The sequence below is a fragment of the Mustela nivalis genome (genome assembly GCF_964662115.1).
Source record: "Mustela nivalis genome assembly, chromosome: 13".
Lineage (NCBI taxonomy): Eukaryota > Metazoa > Chordata > Mammalia > Carnivora > Mustelidae > Mustela > Mustela nivalis.
This window is the reverse complement of record NC_139032.1, coordinates 91,477,024-91,489,958: the sequence shown is the minus strand read 5'-3', so window position 1 is coordinate 91,489,958 and position 12,935 is coordinate 91,477,024. Positions and strand designations below refer to the sequence as shown.

Sequence of the window (12,935 nt, the reverse complement as noted above, 5' to 3'; positions counted from 1 at the left end):
CGGGCTGGTCAGGGGCTGACCCGATCCCGGTGCTTGGCGGGGGACCCTGGAGGGAGAGAATGTGCCTTGTTACTCCCATTTCTGTTCTAGGGGGAGTCACGTCTCTGCAGATGCTAGCGCTGGCCGGTGGGGGAGGTCTGCGGCCGAGCAGGGAGAGGGTGACTTTCCCAAAGTCTCATCTTTCTGCAAAGTCAAAATGGGGCGTGTGGCGAGAAGACAAAACCTTCCAGGGGGGTGGCAGGCCCGGTGCAGGCCCGCACCATCGTGCGCTGGGTTGGGGGCTCAGGCAAGTTGCCCTGCCGTGTCGTAGCCTCAGCTTCCCCGTCTGTGCAGTGGAACCAGGAATGTGGTTCTTCCTGTGGCCGTGGCCCACGGCAGCCCTCAGGCGCTCTGCGGACACGCGGTGGGAGGGCCGGCCGCTCAGAGACGGGGGGCAGCCAGCCTGTGACGGTGGGTCTGGGGGCCCTGCTGGGAATGCTGGCCCTTGGCGTGTGCCAGGACAGCGGGAGCCCTCTGGTGCTGCCAAGTTTTGCAGGTTCTGGAGACGCACCCCCGGGGCCCACTTCTGACCTGACTTGCCCGGAGACCCGGGTGAATGGCTGGGTGGGGAATTGCAGGGGCCGCGGCCAGGCGGGGGTGGCTGCGGGGCTCTCCCGGGGAGCTGGCGTCAGAGGCACCGGGGTCACGCAGACTGGGATCGAGCGGCCGCTGGTTCAGAGCCCTCGCCGGCGGCAGGGTCCAGGAAAGCAGGGGTGCTGCTGCGCTCCGGGCCTCTCGCTTGTCTGACGTCGGGAGCTGCCGTGCCGCCTCGCGGGGGCTCACCGCAGCTCACTGGGCGTGGGTGCCTGCTCGTGAGGGGGACCCAGGGTCACCGCAGACACTGCCCATCTTCCTGTTGGTTGAAGTTCTGCCCCCGGAGGCGGGAAGGTTTGCCGAAGCAGGGCCGTGGCTTTGCGGGTTTGAATTCGCTTACTGTGCGGCAGTTTCTCTGCGCTGGGCAGAAAGCCGCATCCTTTCTCTTGCCTCCTGTGTGCTCCCAGGGGCCTGTCATCGTAAAGAGGCCAGAACAAGCTTCATCTTTAAAAAAAGAAAAATTAGGATCCTAAAGCAAATACCGCTTTACACTGATATGCTGGTCGAGCCAGAAGGTGCTGCTTTCCCGACACTAGAACGGCACCGCTGTGGGGGAGCCCCGGGCGAGCGCAGGGCCCAAATCCCATGGGGGGAACCTGGCTGGGCCTCCTAAGCCCGTTCAAGACCTGGGGTCCTCATCTGCTGCGTGGGCCGGCGGCCGTGTTGAGCCGGGGGTGCGTGTGCGAGGCCGTGCAGGCCTCCCGGCGCGGCTTGGATGGAGACGGCAGGTTGGGAATGTGCTCGGAACGGCTGGCCTGAGCGGCGGCCAGGGACGGGAGGCTTCGTGGCCGGCGAGGGGTTGGTGTTCTGCAGGCAGTGCTTGCCCAGACGCAGACTTTCCTGGCGGCCGGATTCGCTCATGCTGGAAAATGTGACCTGACTTTCGTAGCGAAGACCAGTGGCCCAGGGGCCCCCGGAGCACTCCGTCCGGCCTTTCTCCTCCCAGAGCAGCCACTGAGCTGGGCGCGGCGGCCCTCGATGCCCAGCCGGCCTGGCTCTCACGGCGACGGAGGAAGAGTCTTTGTTTCTTTTGAAACAGAAGTGACTTAAGTCTTGTACTTTCTGCCAGATTTCCAGTAACGGCCCTCCCCGTGCTGGGCACTTGGCTTCTCCCCGTTCTTCACGACGGGGACGGGTGGCGGCGCCGTAGAAAGCGATTTCTGCAGCTGCGGCTGCGTTCTTCCCCCGGAGGATGTCTTCCCCTCATCAAAAGCCACTTTGTCCCACAGCGCTGCAAGGGCCTGGTGAGCTGGAAGGATTGGGAGTGGCTTTGGGGGGCCGCCCATCCCCACGGGCACACACACGGAGTCCCGTGCTGACCGCTGTGTCCAGACAGGGCTTTACTGAACTCCAGAGAGCTTATTGGGGCACTGGGGATTTTCCTGGGTTACACGGGGCCCCAGAGAGGCCCCTTTGTCCCAAGTAAAGTGCCGTCCAGGGCAAGAGCCTGGCATAGGGGCTCGCAGCTCCAGGGAGCCCTTCCCCCCAGGGGCAGACCCTCAGCTTGGCTATACAGGTTGGCAGCCCCCGGTCTCCCAGCCCCGGTGTGAGCCGCTGATGGGTCTGTCCTGCTGGACAGGGGATGGGACAGTTGGGTCCCTTCTGAAGCCGCCCCAGGAGGAAGGTGCAGACATAGGTTCCACGGGCCTTGGGCCTCATCCACTATCTTTCCAGCTGATGACTGGCAGCCCGTTGCCAAACCTCTCCAAGCCCAACGACTTCATCTGGAAAATGGGCGGAGGAGGCCTACACTGTGGATGGAATCTGGGTAAAGCGCCCCCCCCCCCAACCTCCCCGCAGGCCCCAGAGAAGCACAATTCCCCCGACCCTTGGCGGTCAGAGCTGAGGCCCTCTGGCCCTTTGTCCACATTCACCGGCAGGGACATGACTGATGGGCATGTGTCCAGGGGGCGGCTTGGGCTCACAAGCTGTCCCTCTGCTCCACTTCTCCAGACTCACCTTGCAAGTTCAGTGCCAGGACGCCTGCCTTTGAGACCAGGGCCTCCAGCTGGGCAGGCGGGGGGCCGGCCTGGAAGGGCTGGCCAGGGCCATGCACCCCTGAGCTGAGGTTCGCCCTCCCGGGACCTGCCCTGCCTGTGCCTGCACGTGGCCATCCCAGTCCCCAGGGCTTGCACTGGGAGTTGTGCTCATGGCCCGCCCCAAGCAGGGGCCCCTGGCCAGGCCGTCCCCAGTGTTGGGCTGGTGTGAGCTGGAGGGGCTCAGGCTGGCGGCGGCCATGGCCTCGCTCCTTCCCCTGTGGACCCCTGCCCGCGGACTCTGAGGCGGAGAGTGCGTTTTGCGGGGTTGCTCTGGGCCGCCGTTCGCCACGGTCTCACTGGGAGCTGTGTGTCTCGTGTCCTGCGGCTTCCCCCGGGGTGTGACGGTGTCCCAGGGTCCCGGGTGGCGTGGGGGCCACGTGGGCTGAGGGCCCACTATGAGGGAGGTTGGAGCTGTTCTTCAGAAGGGGACAGGGCTTGCAGGCTTCCCCGTGCAGCAGAAAGGCTTGTTTTCCTCCAGGGCTTAGGAACGAGCTTTGTGTTTTTGGAAACAGAGACGAGAGTGCCAGGGAAAGCGAATGTGTCTGGCAGGAGCTGCGAAGTGGTGGTTTTCCTTCCGTGGTAGAGCTGGGGGGAGGCCAGGCAGGGCAGCGCTGGCCAGCAGGGCCCGTGACGGTGCCCGCCGAGTGCTCTGCCCTGCCGTCACCTTTCGCCACTCCTGGGACGCTGGCACCAGAGAGGTAGAAGAACCGCAGAAGGTCGCCTGGAAAACTGTGGGGGAGCCGGCTAGGTCCCCAGACCTGTTGCTGCCGAGAACCTGACGGTCTGCTCTGGTGTCATGTAGCGTGGTAGGCACCACACTCTCAGCAGCCCATGCTTCTGCTGTCCCCTTGACCCATGCCTCCGGGACCTTAGGAACTGGGTCACAACCTTCCCCAGCTGGAGCCAATCCCCGGTGGTCCTAATGATGCCGGGGGCTGCTTGTTCTCTGGCTCCCACATGGGCTCCCAGGACATCAGAGTGCCCTGACCTGTGGGGTCGGCAAAGCCCCAGAACCTTCCAGAAGGAGCCAGCACAGGCTGTTTGCAGGCTCAAAGGCAGCCAGGGCTGGACTTCCGTGCCCAGCCTGCCGAGCACTGTCCCCAGCAGGGTCCGGAAACGCCGGCTGAACCGGGGCACCGGCGCCTCTCCCCACCCTTTGCTCCTCAGCGGGGCCTGGAGCCGGCGGGTGTTCCAGATGGAGGGGTCTGGAGGGTGGGGCTTGGCCGGGGTCAGGGAGGGCCTCTGTGGCGGGAGGACCCTCCTCTCTGGGGAGGCGGGAACAGAGGGAGGCCCACCCCAGCGGACGGGGAGCCCGGGCGTTCTGGGCGGGCGCCAGACCCACTTCTAAGCTCTCGGGCGTCTCGAGGGGCAGCAAGACCGAACGGACTGCACTCCGGAGCCCCGCGTGCCGGGGGAGACGCCGGCAGCACCCCCGAGTGGCGGTCTTCCGGCTGTCCGCCCGCCTTCCATTTGGAGAGACAAGGGGTTTACCTCATCCTTGATTCCCCTTTTCCAGAGGCCTGGCTTTTCCACTGACATGTTCTTTCCTGGAATGCAGCTTGCCTGGGGCCGGAGCGGGCCTCTGCTGGGCTGGGCTTTCTGGGCCATCTGCGAGGCGGCCGGGGACCCTCTGGGGAGCATAGAACCCTCTCCGGCCACACGCACAGTTGCGGGCATCAGCGTCTCGAAGGCGAGAGAGCTGTGGGCTTCGTGTCGGAGGCCTGGGTCCCCGTCCCCGCTTTCACCGCGCAGGCTGTGGCCTCTGAGCTCCCAGGCCCCTCCGGGGACCATCCCATCACCCACCACGGGGACGCACCAGGGGACCCAGGGCCAGCGGAGCATGCGGGCCGTGACTGGGGAGCTGTGGGACTCTCCCCTCCAGGGCTTTGTGGCACTGGGGACCGTCTGCTGCAGGATCCATTGCCTCCGGGGCTGGGAGGCAGCACTTCTGTTGGCCTGTTTCCGTCAGCATCCCGTGGGGGTGTCACGCTGACCCAGGTTTCTCCGGGAGAGGAACTGCGGGTGCGTTCTGAGGGTGCTTCTCCCGTCCTCAGAAGGTGGTGCATCTGTGGGGCCGGGGCCGACCCTGAGCTCATGTTCAGACGCCAGGCTCGAGGCGTCAGGGGCCCTGCCCGTAAGGCCCCCGTGCCTCCCGCATCCCCATGGTTGATGCGGGTTCAGAGGCCCGTGTGCCCTGCCCCCACCCCCCTCCCAGCCCGGGGTGTTTCTCCTGTTGGGGCGGCTAGTTAGACCCATGCTGGGAACAGGAGGAGCCAGCCTCCCCAGCGGCACCCGTCCAGAAGCCTTCCAGGTGTGCACAGCAGCTGAGGAGGGAGCCCTGTCCGCATGGCACCCTGTCCCTGCTCCAGCCCGTGTCCCCTGACTTTAGATGGGCTGTGGAAGCTCCCAGGGCTAGGTTATGGGCCCGAGCCATGGCCCCGGGAGAGCAGGCGCCTCACACCAAGGTGCTCTGACCTCAGATGGCATGTCCTGGGTGGGGCCCACAGCGGGCAGAGCGTCCCCAAAGAGCCTGGTCCGTCGGCTGCCTCCCCCAACCCCGTGGCCCCAGGGCTCCTTGGCTTCAGGCTCTGCTCCCCGCTGCACGCGGCTCTCCTCTCCTTGTCTGTCTGTCCCTTGTCTTTCTCCTGAGGACGCTTTTCATGGGATTGGGGGCTAATCCAGCGCAGTCTCCTTCGAGAACCTGAGCGTCCTTACATCCACGAAGAGCGCGTTTCCAGAGAAGGTCCCGTTCCCAGAGTCTGGGAGTAGGACTGGGGGGGCGGTCATTATTGAACCTGTTCCCAGACCAGCCCGGAAGGGGGTTCGCCCGTCAATTCCTGCAGGGCCTGTGCGGGCAATGAAGCGCTTGTCGCTGGGCGTGGATGTTTGGCTGGTTTCCAGTCGAGGCTTTCCCAGTCTGCTGTTGAGTCTGGCCAGGGAGACAGGATGGTGAGCCCCTCCCGGCTGGAGGGGATGGTTCCGGGCAGCCCCGCGCCTGCCTCCTGGCTTGGATGGGCAACGGCCGGCCCATGAGGACGGTGTGCAGGGCTTTTGAGGTACATTTTTGTCTCCAGCTCAGGCCCAGGAAGGGCTGGGACTTGTGTCCAGTGCAGTAGCCAGCGGCCGGCGGGCGGGGGCCAGTGACCAGCTGGATGTCGGGCAGGATGGGGGCTTGTGGAGGCTGGCCAGAGCAGGCTACGGCGGGTCTCATGTTGACGCCCACACCCAGGGGCTTCCGTCTGTGCCTCTGTGGTCAGGGTGTTTGGGGTGGGGCCTGAGCTCTGAGGGTGTGCCCCTGGAGCTGGCCCGGGTCGCCCTGGTCCTGTTGAGCCAAGCGGCTGGGGCCACCGTCTGTCTCTACCCAGGATGGTGGGTGAGGGGTGGGGGGTAGCAGCTAGGAGGGGTCAGAGAGACCCCACAGAGTCAGGCAGGCCTTGCTTCTGCCTACGTGGTGCGGGACCTGGTAGCCCCTGCTCCCTGACCTGGGAGGGCCTCAGGATTGCTCTGTGGAAAATCTGAGTAGTGAGACCCCGTCCCGGCCCAGGGATGCAGCCCTGATGCAAGGCTGGAAGCCCAGCCTTGTGGGATGACCTGCTGGTGTGTGGGTCCCCGGGGAGGATTGGTGCCGGCGCTCCAGGGAGGGCATGTCGTCTCGAGGTCACCTGCAGGGCTGCGGCAAGGACAGGCTAGGGCCCATCCGTGGATGGGGGGAGGGTTTTTGGCTTTCCTGGGGGGGCCGGACCCTGTGGCCCATGCTTCTGGCTGCAGAGCCCTGGGAGCCAGCCGGCAGCGGTGCCCAAGCTTGGGAGCTGGCCTCTGGGTGACCGGAGGACAGGGGCCCCGCTGTGTGTGTTGGGGGGGACATTTTCTCTACTGCTGCCCGTTGTCAGGGGGCCTGGGGAGTCTTCGGCCTTGTCCTGGCCTCCCCCTACATTCGCACGGCTTGGGCTAGCCTGGACTCCGTCTCCTCCTGCGGGAGCTGGGGCAGCCGGGCTTGTGAGTGTCGGGGGAGCACTGGGCGTCTCTCCTCATCCAGCGAGCTGTCCGAGGGCCGCGGATGGTCAGACTCTCAGGACCACGCTGGGGGAGGGGAGGGGCGTGTGCCATGGCGGTTGGGATGACAAGGGTTAGGACCATCATTCCCGTCCCTGTGTTGCAGATGGGAGAGTCGGAGGGCGGCGTGGAGATCCGCGAGACCCGCCGGCGGGTGGGGGGCCCGGGGCTGGCATCCAGCCTTCACCTGCAGAGTGCCGGCCCACGGGCGGTTCCGTGGGACCCCCGAGGGACGTGCTGCGTGGCCTGCGTGGGTGGCAGAGGGGCTCCCCAGGCCCCCTGTGGGCTTTCAGCATCCCTGGGCCTCTGGGGGGGACATCACCTTGGGACAAAAGATGTACTGGGGCGTCTGTGCGGGCATTTGCCGGGCGCCCCTTTCCTAAGCACGTGTCCCTGTGTTGGGGGCGTGGGGGGGCCTCTGACGGTTGTACAAGCGCCCGTCGGAGGGCTTCCTCTGAGCATGTCGAAGGGCGAGTGCAGACTCACTTTCCCACTGTGCTACTCCAGATCTGTATGGAAGCTCCCGGCGCCCAGAAGGACAGGCCCCGTGAGGTCTGCACGGTGCGGCCTCACCATCCGGGGGCCGGGCACCGGGCCGCGCTGGGAGGCTTGTTCGGGCAGTGGCTGTGCCACCGAGTGTCCTCCTTCTGTTCTGTTTGGAAAAGCAGATACTGGTAACACCCCTCCCAGTGCTAAGGAGGTACCTCCAGCCCTAACGGCCAACAGCCTCCTGATAATTCCCCGACGATTCTGCACAGCAGCCCAGGACGGGCGTGTTTTGTTGGCTCCTCAGTGCTCATGGGCTACCTAGGAAGGGCGCCTGCTGTTGCCTGGGGTGTCGAGGTTGTACCGCGGAGCAGAGTGGCCTTTGTGACCTCCAGGCACCGCGACAGAAGCTTCTGGGGACTGGGTGGAGCTTTGCTGACCTGGCACGTGGCAGACATAAGTGTGTAGGGGCAGGAAACGGCGATCGGCCTCAGAACAGGGAACAGAGTGGAAACAGTGGGTGCGGGCTGCTCTGGCAGGGGGTCCGGGCCACCACCGGGCCAGCCGCGGGCCTGGGGCCCAGATGTGGACTCAGGTGCCGCCTGCCCCCCTGAGGGTCTGTGCCCACGCGGAGGGCGGCCGGGGTGAGGCCACAGATGTTGTCCACGCAGACCTTCTACTTGAACTCCACAGGGGCTAGGCTGCTCCTGGGCGGATCCGCAGGACAGTGACTCTGGAGCCCCCCACTCTGTGCCCCTGTGCGAGGCCCCACCTCTCTGAGCCTCCGTGTGTGCATCCACAAAATGGGGATAAGAGAGAAGACACAGGGCGACCCCCACCCCCTTGTGAGCACAGAGGAGCCGCGACGAGGCATGTCGGGGCTGTGCAGGTGGAGGTGCTGCCGTGGGGAGGGGCCGGGGCTGTGCAGGTGGAGGTGCTGCCGTGGGGAGGGGCTGGGTCGCCTCCACAGCCCCAGGACCGGGTGGCTGTTGCTGAGGGGTGCAGGCCCCTTGGTGGGACGGCTGCCCCTGTGTGGGGGGCAGGATGCCCACTGTCAGGCCCGTGAGTCCGGGGCAGGTGCCCTGTGCTCCCGGAGGGAGGCTGGAGGGCACCTGGGGGAGCTGCCTGCCCGCTGGGACCATGGACGGAGCGGCCGGGCGGGAATCGGTCTGGGGCTCACCTGCCACCCAGGGCGTTGAGGGCGCGGTGGGGCAAATCAGGCAAGACTCCGTGGAGGGAGAGGGCATCTCCTGGTCTCGGGGAGAGCCACGGCCAAGCCTGCCAGACGGTCAGGGTGGAGGAGGCCGTCGGCCCAGGTGGCCTGGGGGTGGGGCAGGGGGAACAGTGTGCGGCCGGGAGCAGGGGAACCCCTCAGGCCCGGAAGCCAGAGTCTGCAGGGGGGGACGGTGGCAGGGGAGTCCTCCGTCGATTCTGGCCGCCGTTGTGGGAGAGGTGGCGGTAGCTCAAGTGTGGGACAGCAGTGGGATGACACGGGGGTGTGGAGTGCGGGGTGGGTCCTTCTTGGTTCTGGAAAGTTCCTGGCCCTCGCTGCGTCAGTTTTCCTTTCTGTGAATGGGGGCAGTAGGGAGGTTCAGGGGAGACCTGGTGCACTGCGGACCCACCTCCGCATTCCCTAGACTAGGGAACCCCTGGCCTTGGACCTTGGAGCCCAGCCGCACTGAAGCCCAGGGACTCTCGGGGGACCGCATCCCCCGTGGACCTCACACTACTAGTCTGAAGTGAGACCATTTTACTACGTCGCAGGTTTTGACCTGTGTGACACAAGTCCGCAAACCTTTTTTAACTACCATCTTGTGTGACGTGCTGGTGTGTAAGCCCTGCTGGGGACCCCCAGGCTCCTCCATGGGACCCCATTTGAGAAGCCCCAGCTGGGCTGAGAGCCCAGGTCCCTGCGTCCCGAGGGAGCCTGAGGGGCAGGGAGGCCATGGGAGCGGGACGCACGGAGCTCCCACGAGCGCCCAGCCTAGGGAAGGCACCGCGTGAGACGGGGTCCGGCACCTCCAGGGTGGGGAGCGGCCCTTGGTTCTAGTTGAGTAACAATTTGGGTTATTGATGGGGCACCTGGAATCATCAAAATGTGAACCCCTAGGCTTCAGGGGGGCCCTGCAGCCAGGCAGGTGGCGTTTTCCTGGCTCGCCCGTGCCGGGGCCTGCGGGAGTGTGACCGTGCCGGGCAGTGCGCTGGGCCAGGGTGTGAGCCCCAGGCTCCCCCGCCCTCGGCCCCTCTTGGGCGCTCCCGCTCCAGGCCTGGTGTCCGCCGCCGCCCTCTGTGGCCCCACGACTCCTGACTGAAGTTCAAGCTGCCTCGTGGCCAGAGGGGATAATGTTCCTTCCCTTTCTCCCAAGGGTCCCCAAGGACAGAGGCTCTCTTTCTGTTTCTGTTCACGAGTGGGTCAGCCAGCCTAGAAGGTCACGTGAAGGTCATCACTGCACTGTATGGTCACACTGTGCCCGCGCCCGTGCACATGCACACACCCAGAGAACTCCAGCGGCTGCAGGTGTGTCATGAGTCTCTGAGTTTGGGGGCTGCTAGGCTGCCTTCAGGGCAGGCGGCTCCCGACGGGTCCAAGGTCAAGGCCAGGCTGGTTGAGGGTTCCTAGTCAGAGTCGCCCCCGACCCGAGAGGACAGCTGGATCACAGATCTCCTGGGCTCCCTCACTGCTTCTAGAGAGTCAGGGGACCGGCCAGCAGCTCTGACCTTGGCCAGCGTCATCGTGTTCGGCTCCCGAAGGCCAGGCTAGGTCCCCAGAAGCCGCAGGCTAGTGGCCTCGCTGGGTGCGCGGCTTGTATTCGTGGGTGGGCCTCCCATCCCGGCCCCGGCTCCTGCCTTCCGCCCCGTCCCCCCCAGAACACAGACACAGCACCCAGGGCTGTCCCGCTGACCCTGCCGCCAGGCCCCGAGGCCCGGAGTGTGGACAGCAGGGCCCCCAGCATCTCCCACCAGCGGCCACGGAAGAAGGCTCTGCTGGGGAAGGGGGTCACCGCGTGACTCTCGGGGTCTGTGGCTTGGAGCTTGTTTTGCCACAGGAAGCATCACAAAAATGCTCTCAGAACATCCGTGGGACTTGTGAGGTCCAGTGTGAGCCAGATCAGGGCCAGCCACGGGCAGGCCATCTCCAAGGCACCAGGCAGCGGTTGCCACAGCCCCGGGTTGACAGAGATTCTCAGGTTGTGTCTGGTCCCAACTGGAGAAAGGTCCCCGGGGGACAGCTTCTCTCCAAGGAGCACGCGTGTATTCGACATGCCAACCTGCGCACACAACTCCTGTGTGTGCAGGGAAGAGGTGGGAGGGGCGCAGGAGTCCTGGATGAGGGCTTCCAAGACGCTCGGACCCCCGCCTGTTTCCCCTTCTCACAGAGGCGCGGGGGGTGGACAGATCCCTGTCCTTTGAGACACGCACCCTCACCTGTCACCCTTTGTGCACCCTCGAAGGGGCACATGTTCTTTGTTGTGGAAAGCCCTCAGGGGTTTGTGGGGAAAGGATTTGCTACAAGCCTAGGAGTCTGCGGAGGAAGGTGGGCCCGGGGAATGGAGGGGGCTTCGTGCTTGCAGGGCCCGGAGGTGACCTGCTGCCCACCATATGCCCCCTCTGCAGCCGTGTGGGGAGTGGGCGAGGCAGGCAGGCAAGCAGGGCTGGTGAGGAGGGTCAGGTCAGCACCGACCATGCCCTCGGATTCCAGAGCTCCGGTGAGTCCGCAGGAAGCGCTCGGCCCCGTGCCTCTGCCTGCTGTTTACGCTGTAGCCTTTGGCCTTGTTCGTTGCCTGGTGTTGGGGGCAGCCTGGGCCACTGTGTGGGGGCCTGTGAAGCCTGGTTCTGGGTGGGGCGCTCTGGGGTGCAGGGACACAGGTGTGCCACACGTGGCCATGGCCCGAGGTCTTGGGCTTCCTGGGGAGGCAGGCCCTTTACCAGACACCTGGAGTCCCCTGTGCCGGTGGCTTGACGGAGGGGAGCGCCGGGTGCCGGCTGCCACGACCACCCCAAAGGCCCCCAAGCCTCCTCTCCCTTCCGGAGCCGGTATCTGGGGAACGCACGTTCGGATGTCGAGTTGCCATCAGAAAGACGGAGGACATATTTCATTTGAATTGGATAAAATCTGAACTGGAAGTCGTGTTGCTTAATAAAACTGTGTGGTGTGATTCCCTGGTCCTGTCACAGGGTTCTTGTCCACGGGAGAGTTTACAGCACGGCCAGGAGCCTCTGACACCCAGAGGGAGGGACGGCGAGGCGGCGAGGGCCAGGGAGGAGGGAGAGGCCCGGACGGGAGAGGCGGACGGAGGGAGGCAGCGGCTCTGGCGGGTGAAGGGCTGCGGCCGGGGCCAGGAGTGTCTTCCAGGGACTCCCTTCAGAGCTGCCTGTGCGGAGACGGGTCTGCTTGGGCAAGTTCTGAGCTCCTTGCCCACCTCCAGGGTCTTCAAACCCAAGTTGGGGGCCGCATAATTCGGACCCACGTCTCAGGGGCCAGGCAGGATGTGCCTTTTCTGGACTCTAAGATTGTCCCCCAGTTCTGCCGCTACGTCACCCCCACGTCGCCCCATCTCTAGGCCGGTTACCCTACAGGAGCTTTGGCAAGCCAGGGAAGGGCAGTGGATCCTGTCCCTCAGAGCCGTGCGTGGGGCTGGCACATAGCGTCCCAGACCCTGGGAGGCCATCTGGGGAGCCACGCCCAGTGACCCTGAGAGACACGTCCTCACAGCCTTCCATGTCTAGCCTAGTCTGTGTCCGGCTCAGGGAAGGGGCTCACCCACCTTTACCCAGCGGAGCAGATGGACGACGTGGCTTCCTTGCTTGCGCCTGTGGTTCTGACCTGTGCAGAATGAGCACCACCTCCTTTCAGTCAAGCTCACGGCTACCATATTATCTTGCTTCACTCGTGGCTTTCTTCAGGAGCAGAATGGGCCTTTTGTTGGGCCACGGGAGAGTGGGCGTGCAGGAGCAGGGGTAGCCTTGGGTGTCCGGACAGAAAGGGACAGGGGGAGTCAAGGGGCATCAGTGACAACCACATGAATACATGGGGATGGTAAGCATGTGCCTCACCGTGGGGCACAGTGCAAGTGCAAAGTGTTAGGAAGAGTGTGGACACTGCCAGGCAGTGGTTCTGGGCCACGGCTACATTTCTGTGTGTAATACAGGGACGGGCACTTCGTAGGTGCTCAATGATTGCTACTGGATGAATAGAAGGATGGATGATAGATGGTAGATAGTTGGTGAATGGATGATGGTTGGTGGATGGTTGATGGATGGTTGGGTGGACGGATGGGTGGATGTTGGATGGTTGGATGAGTGGTGAATGGGTGGTGGATGGATGGGTAGTGGGTGGATGGTGGGTAGGTTGATGTGCACATGGCAGGATGGGCCCTGGGCCAAGGAGCTCAACACTGGGCATGGCCCGCAATTGTCCTTTCTTGAGCACCATCTCTAGTGACATAGTTTCAACACTGGGCATGTTCCCCCATGTTCCTTTCCCTTCTCGAGCCCAGCTTGTCACATAGTGATGGATGCCGTGCAGGCTGTGTTAAGCTGGCTCCATCTCACCTGTTGTGTGACCATGAATGTTGTGTGACCCTGAGGTAACCTCAGGGCTCCAGTTTTCTCAGCTTCAGATGGGAATTAATGGCACAAATGAAGTGACAGCGGTTTCTTTGTCCAACACCTGATTTATAGTAAACACTATCTAAACATTAATCATTAATAAAATCATTATTA

The 12,935-nt window shown here is 64.3% G+C and overlaps 2 protein-coding genes across 4 annotated transcripts in view; one reads left to right on the top strand and one right to left on the bottom strand.

Annotated features, from left to right (window-relative positions):
- Positions 1 to 12,935, top strand: part of COL5A1 (collagen type V alpha 1 chain) — a 136,752-nt gene that overhangs the window by 44,126 nt on the left and 79,691 nt on the right. The window lies entirely within an intron of this gene.
- The window catches only part of LOC309846771 (uncharacterized protein), a 399,750-nt gene that overhangs the window by 354,908 nt on the left and 31,907 nt on the right, over positions 1 to 12,935 (bottom strand). The window lies entirely within an intron of this gene.